Source organism: Diceros bicornis, chromosome 11 (genome assembly GCF_020826845.1).
Source record: "Diceros bicornis minor isolate mBicDic1 chromosome 11, mDicBic1.mat.cur, whole genome shotgun sequence".
Taxonomy (NCBI): Eukaryota; Metazoa; Chordata; class Mammalia; order Perissodactyla; family Rhinocerotidae; genus Diceros; species Diceros bicornis.
In genome coordinates, this window is record NC_080750.1 from 78,255,443 (window position 1) to 78,270,563 (window position 15,121).

Consider the following 15,121-nt stretch of genomic DNA (forward strand, 5'->3'; position numbering starts at 1 on the left):
TAAAATGTTTATTGATGTATAACATGAGTACAGAAATATATGCAGAAGTCATCCATGTAAACCTCAAAGAATTATTACAAAGTGAACACACTTGTGTGACCAAGAACTAGCACCAGCTTCACTCAGGCGCCAACAATCCGTTTCTCCCTCCTTCCTCCCAAAAGGTAACTGATATCTTACCAGCAAACACTGTATATCGAGTTTGTCTTCTTATATAAGTGTTTTATTACAGAACAATTTAAACAATATACAAAATAAACAAAATAGCATAGTAGGCCCCTCACCCAGCTTCAACAACTACTAATTGTCTGCCAATTTTGTTTCATCCACATTCCATCCCAGTCCCACCTCACTTTATTATTCTTTTAGTCCTTTGTGTGTGTGTGGGGGGGGTAAGATGTACGCACACTGAAAGGCACAACTCTCAACTGTACAGTTTTGGCAAATAAACATGTCCATATAACCTTCACCCCTTTAAGAATAAAATAGTTCCATCACCCCCAGAAAACGCCTTCCTGTTCCTTCCCAGGCAATTTTATCTTTCCCCCGAGGCAACCAATGTTCTGGTTTTTTCATCATAGGTTCATCTTGGCTGAAATCATCCCAAGTGTTTTGTTTTCTGTCCAACTTGCCTCCCTCAGCACGAGGTTGATGAGACTCACCCAGCATGTGTGTGTCAGCATTTGCTCCTTGGCATGGCTGAGGGCATTCCGCTCTGTTGTTGCCCCGCAGTGCGCTCGTCTTGCAGGTCATCTCCTGTGAACATTCTTGTACAAACCCTTTTTTTTTGCTGCTTAATTCCTTTATTAGCATTTAAGTGACACACCTTTGCCTTTTTAGTGGTTGGTCCAGATTACAATATGCATCTTTAACATATCACAGCCTACCTAGACTTAATAGTGCACCAGTTTAATCAATGTAAAATATAGAAGCCTTGCTACAGAACAGTTCCATTTACCTATGTCTGTCCATTATGTTATTGTTGTCATAAATTTTACATCTACCCATGTTATAAATCCCACAATACAGTGTTATGATTTTTGCTTTAAATAGTCATAGGTCTTTTAAAGAAATTAAGAGAAAAAAGTTAAGTATTTGGAGGGAGATCCTTTGAGGCTCTGCAAATGTACTGTCTCTTCTTTAAGGTTCACCCACAGTTTTTGCATTCATCAGTCAGTCTTGCCCACAGTAATTATTACTGTGGTGTTCTAGTGGCAATTTTCTATTTCATGCTATCCAGCCACGTTTATTATTTGGAATTCTGTGAGGAAGATTTCCCCCCCTCCCTCTCCCTTCCTTCTTTCTCTCCTTCTCTCATTCTTTTTTTTTTTTCTCTTTCTTTCTTCCTTTCTTATTTAATCTATTTTATATCAGTATAGACTCATGCATATTTATTTTGTTCTCTGGGTAGTAATCCAATGCTACCATTATTTATTTTGTTGCTCACAATTTTCCAGCTTGAGCCATTGGGAAGTCTTTCAGATTGATTCCTTTTGACACATCTCATCATTTTCTGTGTTTTTTTTAAAGCACTTTCCTACATTCTGGCACTACAAGATGTTCCAGGTTCATCTTGTATTTTCCATCTCCAGCCCTAGAATTAGCCACTTCTCCAAGAAAACCTGGTTATTTTTATTGGAGAATGATATAAACGCAGATCTGGGAGCTAGGTGTGCTCATTGATACTAGAGTGTAACTGCTTCTAGACCCACTCAGCAGAGCTTGGAAATGCATATATGAATATAAACTCAGGTATACACATCTATCTATTGATCTATCAATCTATCTATCAATCTAACTATCTATCTGGATAGATATATTAAAAGAGACATGGATTCATACTGATACTTCCGACTCCAATCCAGCACCACAGATTTTATTCTAGCATTCTCCTTTTGTTTATATGTAACTTCTTTTACCAACAGTGAGAAACTTAACTCCAGTTATCTACAATATATTTACAAATGTGTCAACTATTTTCAGAATTGTTAATCCATACCCTTATGAAAAACACATTTATCATCTAGTGTACAGTGTTTGTGTCCAGTACTTTAGTTTTACAGTATCCCATCAAAACACTGTCTTCCAAAGTTACTTAGGTCAGGACCTTTCATCTCCACCCCTTCTGTGTGATTATGTCACGTGCTTGTAATACAGTGAGATTCATTTGTCACTGCATTCCATCTGAGTTCCCCAGCATCCTGATTGATTTTTAAAATTTGCAGAGTAAAATTCACTCTTTGCGGTGTACAGTTCTATGGGTTTTGACAACTTTATGGTCGTGTATCCATCTCCACAGTACCATACAGAGCTGTTTTATTCACTCCCAAAATTCTCTCATACTGTCTCTTTGTAGTCAACTGCTTCCCTCACTCCATCCCTTGGCAACCACTGATCACTTTCCATCCTTGTAATTCTGCCTTTTCTAGAGAGTCATATAAATGAAATCATATACCAGATAGCCTTTTGAATCTGGCTTCCTTCACTTAGAGAAATGCCTCCAAGATTCATCCATGTTGTTGTGCGAATCAAGAGTTTATCCTTTTTATTGCCAAGTACTATTCTAATGTCCCGATGCACCACAGCTTCTTTCTCCACTCACCTGATGAAAGACATTTAGTTTATTTCCAACTTTTGGCAATTATGAATAAAATGGCTATAAAGATTCACACAAAGGTTTTTGTTTACATATTAGTTTTCAATTTGTTTCAGTAAATCTCTAGGAGGGGGATATCTGAGTCATGTAATAAATGTATGTTTAACTTTATAAGAACCTGCTAAACTGTTTTCCGAATGCAACTATCATGTTGCATTCCCAGTTCTAGTTGCTCCTAGTCCTCACCAGCACTTGGTATTTGCAATTTTATTTTTTATTTTGGCCATCTAATAGGTGTGCGGTCTCTTATTGTGACTTCTGCTTCCTTTATGAAAGTGAGCTCTGCTAAATATAGAATCCTGTGTTGACTTTTGGGTTTTCATTCTGCACTTGAAAGATGTCATTTTGTTATTGATTTGTCTCTTTTGTTTTTGATAATGTATCATCCATCATTCACATTATTTCTCCCTGTATGTAACGTCTTCCCATGTATATATGTATTTCCTTGACTGCTTTCAAGATTTTCCTTTTATCTTTGGATTTTAGCAGCTTGACTATCACATGCCTAGGTATGTTTTTAATTTGTATTTTATTTTTTAGGTTTCCTGACCCTCTTGGATCTAAAATTTTAGATTTTCCACCAAATTTTGAAAGTTATGTTATTACTGGTTGATTTGCCTTTCTGCCTCATTTAATTTTTCTGTCCTTCCCCTCTCTGCTGGGGACTCAATCATCTCACAAGTTGTAAGGCTCTCTTCATTTTTCTTCAAAATTTTTACATTCTTTTCTTCAGGCTAGATAATTTCTATTGCTCTATCTTCATGTTTCTTCTACTGTTTCTCATCTACCGGTAAACTCGAAAGTATTTTTTTATTTCATCTTCTGATTTGGTTCTTTTTTGTAATTTCCATTTCTCTGCTGAGTTTCAACATCTGTTCATTCATTATGAGAATATTTTCCTTTACCACCTTGATCATCTTTATAATAGCTATTTTCTTATCCTTGTTTGCTAATTGCAACAACTGGGGGATAGCTTCTACTGCCTGTTTTTGCTCATATATGGATTACATTTTCCTATTTCTTCAAGTCTCATGATTTTTCAAAATTGTGTACTGGAAACCATGAATGATAGTTAAAGAGCCTCTGGATTCTATTGTATTCCTTTGAAGAGTGTTGTTGTTTTTCTAGCAGAGAGTTAACTTGGCTGGACTGAAACTCCAATCCTATCTCCTTTACAGTGAGCATAGCTGAAATCCTCATTCAGTTCTTTCATCTTCCAACTGTTGTTTTTACTCTAGGCCCTCTGGAGCCTACCCTGCATGTGTGTTGTTCAAAGATCTGCCAATTTGGTGTGTGTGGGGGTGAGACATTCATATATATTTTGAGATTTTCTTCTTTGTGTGTCCCTCTCTTCCAGAATTTCTCCCCTAACTTTCCAGCTACTCTGACAGCCCCAAAATACATCCTGTAACATTACAAGTAAGACTGTAGTTTTTCCCCTGTCTGGACCATGTACAGATTTTGGAATGCTTTGAGGCAAAAGACTCAAGCTTGCAAATATCTCCTGGTGCAATTCCCATCATTTAAGGGAAGACTCCCTCTCAGTTCTGCTTGCTTTTGGAAGAGATTTATACATACACACATATACACATTTATTATATGTGTATTACATATAGATACATGATTCTCTATAAATATATATAATAATTTATGCAGATTTTATCATTGTTATCTGTGAGAGTGTTAGTTCAACATGCTACTCCACCATTACTGGAAGCCAGACCTCGGTTTTGTTTCTTTTTTGCATTTTATATAAATGGAATTATGAAATATATAGCCTTTTGAATATAATTTCTTTTATGCCACATTATGGTTTTGATATTTATCCATGCTATTGCATGTAGCTAGTGTTTGTTTATTTGTTAAAAATAATTAATTTTTTTAAATGGTCATAAAATATGCATAACATAAAATCCACCATTTTAACCATTTTTAAGTGTACAGCTCAGTGACACTCAGTACATTCACATTATTGTGTACTTATAACCTCCAACCATCCACAGACCTACTTTCACCTTGCACTGAAACTTTGTGCCCATTAAGCAACAACTCTCTGTTGTCTCTCCCTCTTGCCCCTGGGAACCACCATTCTCCTTTCTATTCCTATGAATTTGACTACTCTAAGTACCTTATATGAGTGGAATCATACAGTATTTTTCCTTTTGTGGCTGGCTTTATTTCACTTAGCATAAAGTCCTTAAGGTTCATCCATGTCATAGCATGTGTCAGAATTCCTTCCTTTTTAAGGGTGAATGGTATTCCACTGTGTGTATCCACCACATTTTTTTTGTCAATTCATGCGTTGATGGACACCTGGCTTGCTTCCAGCTTCTGGCTATTTTGAATAACACTGTTAACAACACGGGTGTACCTATATGTGTTTATACCTCTGCATTGAGTTCTTTTGAGTGTATACCTATAAATAGTGTTCTGAGATTCATTTCCTCCCATGTGGGAGGGTTCCCCAGACCTCCAACAAGCAATTCTTAGGATGTCAGCTGGTCGTCAGATAATTCAACTCAATTTGATTCTGTCAACCCAGAGATACATCAGATTCCACAGGTTGAGGGCTCAATCCTATAGGACTGCACACCCACCCTACCTCACCTCAACTTCAGATGCCAGTTAGAAGCCCAGGCTGTTACCTGTACTTCTGACTGACTGGCTATAAACCAGAGGTTCCCACAACCTCCTCCTTGGGTTTGATTAATTTTCTAGAGTGGCTCACAATACTCAGAGAAACATTTACTAGATCACTAGTTTATTATAAAAGGATATAATTCAAGAACAGCCTGATGGAAGTGGCTCATAGGGAAAGGTATGTGAGAAAGGGCACAGAGCTTTTATGCCATCTCCAGGTGCACCACTCTCCAGGCACTCCTTGTCATTGGCAACCTGGAAGCTCTGTGAACCTCCTTCTATTGGGATTCTTATGGAGGATCCCACATGTAGGCATGATCAATTATTAACTCAGTGTCCAGCCCCTCTCCCCTCTCTGGAGGATAAGGAGTAGGGCTAAATATTCCAAGCTTCTAATCAGGGCTTGGTCTGTCTGGTGACCAGCCCCCATCCAGGAGCCATCCAGGAGCCCACCCAGAGTTGCCTCAATAGAACAAAAGATTCTCCTAGTGTTGTTATCACTTAGGAAATTACAAGGGTTTTAGGAGATCTGTGTCAGGGATGGAGTCAAAGACAAACATTAGAACAAGAGATGCTACTAGTGTTCTTTTCATATAGGAAATTACAAGGGTTTTAGGAGTTCTGTGCCAGGAACTGGAGGAAGAGACCAATAAATATATTTTCTATTATTTCAGAACCCATAAGTGGAATTGCTAGATCATATGGTAATTCTATTTTTAATTTTTGAAGGAACTACCATACTGTTTTCCACAGTTTTATATTCTCACCATCAGAGCACAAGGCTTCCAATTTCTCAACATTCTTGCCAACATGTTATTTTCTGATAGTAACTATCCTAATGGGTGTGAAGATGTATCTCATTGTGGTTTTATTTTGCATTTTCCTGATACTTGGTGACGTTAAGCATCTTTTCATGTGTGTACTGGCCATTTTTTTTTCTTCTTTGGAGGAATGTTTATTTAAGTCCTTTGTGCATTTTTAAATTGGGTTGTTTTTTTATTGTTGAGTTGTGGGAGTTCTTTATATATTCTAGATATTAATCCCTTATCAGATATGTGATTTGCAAATATTCTCAACCATTCTGTGGGTGGCCTTTTACTCTGTTGATAGTATCTTATGATACAGAAAACTTTTGCATTTTGATGAAGTCCAATTTGTTATTTTTTTTGTTGCTTATGTCTTTGGTGTCATATTAGAGAAATCACTGTTGGCAATGGCATTTGGATACAATGACACAAAGATTTTACCCTGTGTTTTCTTCTAAGGATTTTATAGCTTCAACTCTAACATTCAAATCTTTGATCTATTTTGACTTAATTTTTGTATATGGTGTAAGGTAAGCATCCAACCTCATTCTTTTGCATGTGGGTATCCAGTTTTCCCAGCACCATTTGTTGAAAAACTTATCCTTTCTCCAATGAATGGTCTTTGCATCCTTTTCAAAAATCATTTGACCGTATATGCAAAGGTTTATTTCTGGGCTCTCTATACTATTTCATTAGTATATTGTGTGTATTTATGCCAGTACCCCACTGTTTTGATTACTTTGTAGTAAGTTTTGAAATCAGGAAGTATGAGTTCTCTAACTTTCTTCTTCTTTTTCTAGATTGTTTTGGCTATTCAGAGTGCCTTGAGAGTCCATAGACATCTTAGTACAGATTTTTCTATTTTTGCAAAATCATCATTGAAACTTTTATCTTTTTGAATAAGTTGATTCTTAAGTATTCTACTCTTTTTGATGATATTGTAAATAAAAATGTAAAGTTTGTAGATTTCTTTTTCAGATTGCTTATTATTAATGTATAGACGGACAACTAATTTTTGCATGTTGATTTTGTATCCCAGTACTCTGCAGAATTTATTAGTTCTAACAATTTTTTTGTGGAATTTTTAGGGGTTTCAACATATAAGATAATATTTGTAAACAAATATAATATTAATTCTTCCTTTCCAATTTGGATGCTATTTCTTTCTTTTTCTTGCCTAATTGCTTTGTCTGGAACTTCTAATACCATGTTGAATAGAAGTGGTGAATGTGGGCTTTCTTGCCATGTTCCTGATCTTAGAGGAAAAGCTTTCAGTCTTTCACCCTTGAATATGATGTTCTGTGTGAATTTCTATATATGGCTTTTATTATGTTGAAGTAGCTTCCTTTAACCCTGAAGGATTTTTAGTGTTTTAACATGAAAGCATGTTTAGTTTTGTCAAACGCTTTTTCTGCACCCATCGAGATGATCTTTTTATTTTTTCCTTCATTTTGTTAATGTGGTTTACTACATTGATTCATTTTCATATATTGAAACATCCTTGCATTCTACGAATAAATCTCACCTAAAAATGATGTATAATCCTTTTAATATGCTGCTGAATTTGATTTGTTACTATTTTATTGAGGATTTTTGTATCAATATTCATCAAAGATATTGTAGTTTTCTACAATAGAAATTGTACTTTTCTCTTCTATTGTATTCTATTGTAGTTTTCCATTTCTGTAGTTTCAAAGACCTGTCATTTTATTTTCTCTTAGCATCTTTGGCTCTGCTATCAGGATAATGCTAACCCCACAGGATGACTTTAGAAGTAGTCTCTCCTCTTCAACTTTTTGAAAGAGTTTTAAAAGAATTGGTGTTATTTAATTTAAAAAAATGCTTTGTGCCCAGGAATAAATTCAGCATAAAATAAATACAAATAAATATTTTTTAAAAATGTGAAAAAGTTGTTTTCCTAAAATAAGTTAAAAATTAAGCAAGTAAATCACTTACCACTTTATTTCTTAAAATTTTTAACCTAATAATAGGCATGAACAAATTGTTAGAATTAAAATGACTCAAGTGTTCATTTTCTTCATTGCAAATTTTCTGAGAGAAGTATATGGTGCCATCATGTATGACATCTTTTATGAAAAAATGGTCATTTTTTGTAGTATTTGAGAACATTATGAATTTTCCCAGTGGCCTCTGATATGCAAAGTTATCTTTTCAACATATATGTCTTATCATCATCCTTACCAAATTAACAAACTCTGTCAGGTGCTAATTAATCAACTACTTTTCATATGATTCAGGTTCTCCACTATTAATTTCCCTAACCATCAGGAAATTCTACAACTTCTCAAGATTAAGAATTTTACCTTACACTGTATTTCTCTCATGTGTTTTAAAACATCCAAAAATCATTGATAAACTGACCCTGCCCAAACTAAAGCATGGTGAATTATAAAAGATCGTCTCCGTTAAGTGGGGAAGGATTTCAGGTTGAACTTAATTTTATAAGTGGTCAATTTATTACAGTGTATTTTTCTCTTATGTATTTCAATTCTTTTTTTAAAAAAGTGATAGTTGAGGGCACTTAGATAATAAAAAGTTGAGAAAATAAGGAACTGATATACTTTGTAAGCTTCAAATGTTTTCAAGCATAAGATACAATAAGAACTAAAACTAAGAAATGGCAGAGGAAATAGAGATAAGAGGATGAAATTGCAAAACTGAATCTATAATAATATCTCAATGGATAGCGTTGTGGTGCCAAGAAGGTGGTGAAGTCAAAGAATTCGTAAAGATGATAATAAACAGACTGCAAAGAAAAAAGATCGAAATTTTTATAGAGAGAATTTTTACAGCGATATTACAAATAGAGAACAGGGAAGAGAGGTTGGAGTGAGAGACTATCTGCTTGTTAAATTACTCCCACTGTAGAGAACAAAAAACCAATTTGCTGAAATCTTTGTTTCCCTCTATGACCCTATCTTTATCTGTAAAATCTCAGCTCTGAATCAAAGTCACAATCCAGCTTTTCCATCACTGGGGAACAGAGCATTTACGCTCATCTGAAACCTCATCTGCCCTGCCTGTGAAATAAGGCTGGCCATCCATTCTCACAGAGGAGCCAACTGGAGGTAGGATTTTTGGTTCTGAATTCAGCTAAACATCTTCAAAGAATTGTATCTGGCCTTCCTCATCCAAGGCTATCAGTGAAGGGCTGGCTGGCTTTCAGAGAAGACCAATTCACAGTCAGCTGAGACATTTTCTGTTGAGCTTTCTAGAGAAGGCTGCGGGGCTTGTCAGTAAGAGTTGAATCTGTACGGGTTATATTTTTTAAATTTTATTCATAAATTTATAAAGAAATTTATATGGTATTACTTATTATCAAGAAAAAATGTTGTCTATTCTCTGGTCATTTAAGCAAAATCCTCCTCTCAGGGCCCACCCATGGACAAAGCCCAGATTTAATCTCCAAGCATCTGCCAGGCACACTGTGGTCAGTGGGAAGGCCTCAAGTTGGCAGCCTGTTCCCTTGTGTCCTGTGCTGGTACTTAATCTTGCATCTCTTCAGTGTACAACTAGACAGAGGCTCAAAGGACTTGACATTGGAGAAATGTACTTTTCATTGTCTTTAGACTTCTACGCTTTTCAAAAAGACTTTCAGCATTTCCAGTAATTGTGCAGCAGTTTACCCAACACTAAGGTTCTCACTTTAAAAATTAAAATAAACTTTGAAAAGGAAAAAAGTGATCTCTGCAATTTTGTACAGAATCTATATAATGGGTGTATCCTTATAAATGGAGGAAAGATAACAAATTTAACTCTTTTGGTTAGTTAACAAAGTATTATATTTTATATATTACCAATTTTGAGATTATTTGTATTTAAAAATACGGTTTCAAACCTCTAAATCATTGTAAGTGGTAGAGTCTGCCATCTGCTTTGGCTGAACAATTATATACAATAAGTCAGCCAAAACTCTTCCATTCCTGTATAATCATATATGTGGGTGGTATTGGTTGGTTCTTATAGATTGTTTGAACACATGCATATCACAAAATACAAGTGGCCATTAAAAATTAAAATGTTCACCAAATACAAGATTATCTGATTCCTAGAAAAAGAAGACAATACTGTAACATTAAGGCTAAAACTATCAAAAAGGAAGCCAAGATACACTCAAGTCAAGCTTTTGCTGAAAAGTTAATTGGCTCATCTTTGAAACTTTGTCATGTTTATTGTGTAAGCAAGATACTTTCAGAGCCGAGAATATAGAAAGTGCTTATTGGTAAGTTAACATTGTGATCATTTATTTTGTAAATGTTAATATGTTAATATGTTAATATTCATTTTCTACTATATTCAGATTTTGAAGTTCTGCTAAATCTAAGGCCACATTACTGGCAAGTTGGGATACCTCTAGACATCTGAAAAATATGAGTCCTACACAGAAGCATATAAATTCTCTCTTCATCATGTTCTAAATTCTAAAACATTCTAAGGTTTTGGAACAAACCAATGGCATTCCACATTTACAGTAAGGCTGCATGTGCCATACATGATCCTATAGGAAGAGAAATCCAGATTTTAAATAAAAGAGATTGTGAACAAAAAATAAAGTATATTTTCACGTCTGAAAGGGGATTTCAAGAAAGAAGGGACTCTCAGAACATGTGGTAAGTGGTAACTAAGTTACCAAAGGGTCTCTAAAAGAGAACATATTGTGGAAAAAAGAGCCTAAACGCAGAGAGCTAAAATGGCATCTCTGGAATCCTTATGATGAAACAGACGCTGAACTACTTTTTCCTAAAATTTAAAATGCATCTTATGCTCTAAACAAATACCACCACGCTGCCAGGGAGCTTACCTGGGCATGGTGACGTGTTGGAATCATTTTTCTAATTCATTGGTTCTTAAACTTGATGGGCACTAGAAGCACCTGGAGGCCGTGTTGAAACCCAGATTGTCGGGCCCCACCGCAGAGTTTCCAGTTCAGCAGGTCTGCACCAGCACCTGAGAATTTGCATTTCTACCCAGTTCCCAGGTGATGCTGATGCTGCAGGTCCAGGGACCCCACTTTGAGAACCACAGCCTAACTTACACCCTATATATGGTTACCAAATCCATTATTTCATCCTTTGGCTGCTACTTTTCCTTTATCACATCAGCACCTTAGCTCCGAATCTCCTCACCTATCAATGGGAATACTTGGAGAATTTAACAGCTGGTCCTCCTTTCCAGCTCAGTTCTCCTTTTTCCTCTCAATACTACAATCTCTTGTCAGGTAATTGTTCCTTAAACGTCAGTTCATCATAGATCTTCCTTGCTGAAAATCTCATGGCTCTTATGCTGAGCACAAGACATTTTAAATTCTCTACTTGGCTCATACGGTTTGTAATAGCCTGTAGAATGTGGACACCCTGTTCCCTACACTACCTACTATAAAGAAGTACGTGAGGATTACATAAGATACAGTCAGTTCTCGTTATGCACAGTGTGACATTCTATAAAGTCGCTGTGAGCACTGAATCGGTGAATATGACCCACTGCTCCTATGGGAAATGCAGGGTTAGGTTGCTGCAAGCCTTAGTCACAATTTATTCAACTGATCAATACATAACCTTGTTCTCTGTGTGTTTCTCTTTAAAGTCACCTTATTTAATATATATTGTTGATATATTAACTTTGAACTCACACCAACAGCACTGTAACTCGTCTGAAAGAAGATTGTCCAACACACATACTTTCTCTGTAAAGGTACGTCACAGCCTCCTGCCCTGAGGAACACCAGGCAATATTGCAGCACTACACATGGGGGACATATTAAACAGCAAAATCATCAACACAAGGCACAAAAAGATAAGAAATGAGGCACTAAATAGATTGCAAGAGGGACACTTGTTTACAGTGTGGGATGAAACGAGGGCAGAGCGTCACCTGGTTCCCCCTCAGCTGGGAATGTGCACGTCCAGTGAATCAAATGTTTCCCCACTTTGTGCATATCTGCAAATGGACATGAAAGCCCTGTGGGTGTTTATTAGGAGGCTGCCAGTACATTTTAGCTAGTGGGCAAGTGTGCAATACGGAATCCACAAATAATGAGGATCACCTATATTATGAAAACATCTTTTCAAAACCAGAGTATTGCTCAGATATAAGAGCAATAATGATAACTTAAGGTAGCTAACATTTTAGTGCCTACTATGTCCCAGGAGCTCTTCTAAGTACTTTACATAAGTTAATGCATTTAAATCTCACTAAAACCCTATGAGACAAGAGTTATCAGTAGCCGCATTTTATAGATGAGGAAACTAAGGCTCAGAGAGTAAATACTTTGCACCTGTTCCCCAGTTAAAAGTGGAATAACTGGGATTTGTGCCCAGACAAACTGGTCCAAAGCCCACAGCCTCAACCACTATGGTAGGAATGTGAGTGGATTTTCTACCACTCCCTGAAAAGCCCCTTCTGCTCCAGTCAGTGTGGTCTCCCACATACTTATTCACTCATCAAACATTTTCTGAGTGCCCCAAAAGTGTCAGGTACTGTGTTTAGATACTGGAAGGACTAATAGAATGTCGACGCAAATAATCCAACCAATATATAAATCAAAATTGGGTTGAGTTTATGATGAGCCAAACTTTGAGGGTCATAAAGCCCAGGAGAGTCCTTTCACAAAGAAATGGAGGCCCAAAGAAGTGAGGTGTACAGAGTGGTTATATACCATCAAAGACCATGTATCACATGTGATTGCAATGTCCCTTTTACAGTAGTCATGATGTTGACCTGTCAGCACGTCGATTGATGGACACAGTGGGCATCAGGTCTGCTGTCTCCATGGGCGGGGCTGTTGTCTCGAGTTGGGTGGTCACAGGATGAGCACAGCAATCAAATCCTAGCCTAGGGAGAAATGCTTATCCTTAAGGAAATGCCAATGTGGGGGAAGTTGCATTTACAACTTAAGGACATTGCTTTTGTCTTTGGGACATGTTAATTGCTTAAAGCGGATATACAAAGGATGAACAGAGGCTACAGGCCCCTTTTAGGAAAAAAAAAAAAAAGGTTCAGGCCCAATTAGTTTTACACCAAATAGCTTCCTCATGTGCCCCAATATATCCTATTGCTTGCCATTTATTCATCAAGAAGAAGGATAGTCTCAGCTTTAAGGAGCTCACTGTCTATGAGACATGAATAAAACTACAGTTATGGAAAAGTAGATAAGTACAGGGTCCCAGAGTGGGTACATCAAAAGGGGTCTCTAGATGGAGACCTCTCAGGAAAAGTGTCCAAGAGGAAGGAACATTTGACATAAGTTTAGATTAAGAAATAGGAATTAAGTTGATCAAAAAAGGGAGTAGGAGGACAGAAGAAACACATATAAAAAGACAGATATAAAGGATGCTAAAGCTTTCAGAAAATGGGGGTATTTTTAAGGCTGGAACAAAGCGAACATGTAAGACACAGTGGGTGATGAGGCTAAAGATGAGGACAGCAAGGCAAAGCCTGCGTGTCCAGCTCAGGAGTCTGAATGATCTCACGGATGCTCTGAGCAGTCATTGAAAGAGTCTAAGCAGATGTCAGATTTAAGCAAATTTGGATTCTAGAAGGTAACTCTGGAGGCATTGTGGAGGAAAGATTAGAAAAAATTAAGACTGGAAGTAAAGGGACCTGTTGGGAGACTGGGCAGCGATCCAGATAAGATAGGCCTTGGCTCAGGCGGGGGGTCTGCAGGTGGAGGAGGCCAGGAGGTGGGAAGCAGTGCTGGGCTCCTGGAGGAGGAAACTGAGCTGCCTCTCAGTCAGGGGAAGACTGTGCCTGTCATGGCCTCCCCACCTCCATGCCCAAATGCCATGTTCCTTTCTACGTCTGTACCTTTCCCCTCTTCCCCCATCTGAAATCCTCACTCTTTCTTCCCTCTACCTGCCCAAAAGTGGTCCCTTTGAGGGCTTGATCTAGTCCACCTCTCCTAAGAGGCTGTCCTTAATTACAATTTCTCAATAACATTCTCATTTTTTTAATTTCTATAATACAACATACACTAAATACCTTGGCAGAATCTAAATACATCTTGCAAACCATTTCATGTATGTGGACAAGCTTGGAACCTTATAATTCTTTGTATTTCCTTCAATAACTACCACAAATACCTTGCACATATAGGTCAACGGATGTCCAGTAAAGTTCAATAAAGAAGAAGCACCTTTTATTAGCTAAGAACTTTTATGAGCTCAGTTATTCCTTTAGATCAGCTGCTTGAACCATTTGTGTTTCTCCACAGGTCAACAGTGTTGCCCAGAACAAATGAATTTTACACCTTCTCAAACTCAATAGAGCAAAGATGGAACTTCATTCCCCCTGCAAGCCTTACTGCCCTACAGAAAAGCAAAAACAACGTGTGACATCTAATTCTTTCTCCACATTCTCATCCTAAATTGCAACTGTTTTCCAGATGCTAACTGGTTTTCATTCTTAAAACTGACAGAAAAGTTTCTCATTATTTCCTTTTCTTTCTTTTTTTGTGAGGAAGATCAGCCCTGAGCTAACTTCCGATGTCAATCTTCCTCTTTTTGCTGAGGAAGATTGGCCCTGGATTAACATCTGTGCCCATCTTCCTCTACTTTATATTGGATGCTACCACAGCATGGTTTGACAAGCGGTGCATCGGTGCGCGCCAGGATCCGAACCTGTGAACCCGGGGCCGCTGCAGCGGGGCATGTGCATTTAACTGCTGTGCCACAGGGCTGGCCTCTCTCTTTATTTCTAAAGCTGAAATGTTTAAATTGTTCTCTGGGCTAGTTGGAGTTTCCACAAAATGAAAACGCACATTCCAGAAAAATCCTTATCTTTCCAGGATAATCCTTAATATATTATGGTAAACACCTTGGCAGAATGTCACTGATTTTCAATGTCAGTGCCTCCACAAGGGTATCTTCGCATTGTCTCCCCTCCCAACCACCTCTCACTTTGCCCCTCCCCAGGCTCATGGGCTCAAAGTGTTTACTGAGCACTAAGAATGAGCAGAGTCTGAGGGAGACTTCAAGGATGACTAAGCCATGGTTTCTGACCC

General features: G+C 37.4%; 1 protein-coding gene across 5 annotated transcripts in view; it reads left to right on the forward strand.

Moving 5' to 3' along the window:
* LOC131411589 (ral-GDS-related protein-like) overlaps nucleotides 1-15,121 on the forward strand; it is a 259,398-nt gene that overhangs the window by 153,098 nt on the left and 91,179 nt on the right. Inside the window, exon 1 of one of the 5 annotated variants that reach the window (XR_009221601.1) lies at nucleotides 8,485-8,504. The exons of the other annotated variants lie outside the window; for them this stretch is intronic. The gene's annotated coding sequence lies outside the window, so the exon portion shown is untranslated. Of the gene's footprint in view, nucleotides 1-8,484; nucleotides 8,505-15,121 lie in introns of those variants that run through there. 5 annotated transcript variants of the gene reach the window in all.